The sequence below is a fragment of the Teleopsis dalmanni genome, chromosome 2 (genome assembly GCF_002237135.1).
Source record: "Teleopsis dalmanni isolate 2A chromosome 2, ASM223713v2, whole genome shotgun sequence".
In the NCBI taxonomy this organism is placed as follows: Eukaryota; Metazoa; Arthropoda; class Insecta; order Diptera; family Diopsidae; genus Teleopsis; species Teleopsis dalmanni.
The window spans coordinates 44939297-44940184 of NC_051847.1; positions in this window are offsets into that span (position 1 = coordinate 44939297).

Here is an 888-nt window from a genome sequence, read left to right on the forward strand (position 1 = left end):
ATATATACCGTTATCAGGTAAGCAAAGTCGGTGGATGTATTTTACCACAACTGATATGATAGCTAATCAGTGATCACAACTATAAAAAGTGTATAGTTCTTACGATATTACAGGTCGTTATTTCCATTTCTAGTTAACTTTAAACATTGGTTAATCGGATATAGATTCGATTCAACTATTTATCAACCGAAAAGACTATGGTTAGGTTCTCTAACTGGAAATTTAATTAACTGGCCGAAAATATTTTTGCATTAAATAAAATTTATAACAATTATAAAATTGTATATAATGTAATATAATTTAATAATATATAAAATAGTAATGATAATATAGTAGTATATATAATAATATAATAAATAGAAATAAATTTTTTATTTACTTAAACTAATAATTAAGGCTCAATTAAAACCTTAATACTAATGTCTTAATAAAATTTAAAATAATTTATTTAATATAAAATATCTTCGAACCAAATTATTAAAACAAAGAAAAATCATTCATTTTAAGAGAAAAACTGTTATAAATTTTGCTAATCATTGGTTAACTAAAAAGAGATTCCTAACCTGTGATTAAGAAAAATCTACAATTAACTAAGTAGTAAATTAACCTGAAGTGAAAACAGCGTTCCTAAACCATATAAGACGTATAGACCTTTTAAGAATGAATTGGAGATAATTTCGCATATCACTTATATGTTCTTGTTCTTAACATTATTGAAAATGTGTGAAAAACACTGGTTAACCGGGTTGCGAAATACATCTCGAAAGAGTGATTGAGTTAAAGGAATATCTTTTAAAAGAATGGATAGTGTTAGTCTTCATAATTTGTTTTTATTAATTCTACATAAAATTAATAGCAGAATTAAAGTTGAAGGATATTTTTTTAAAA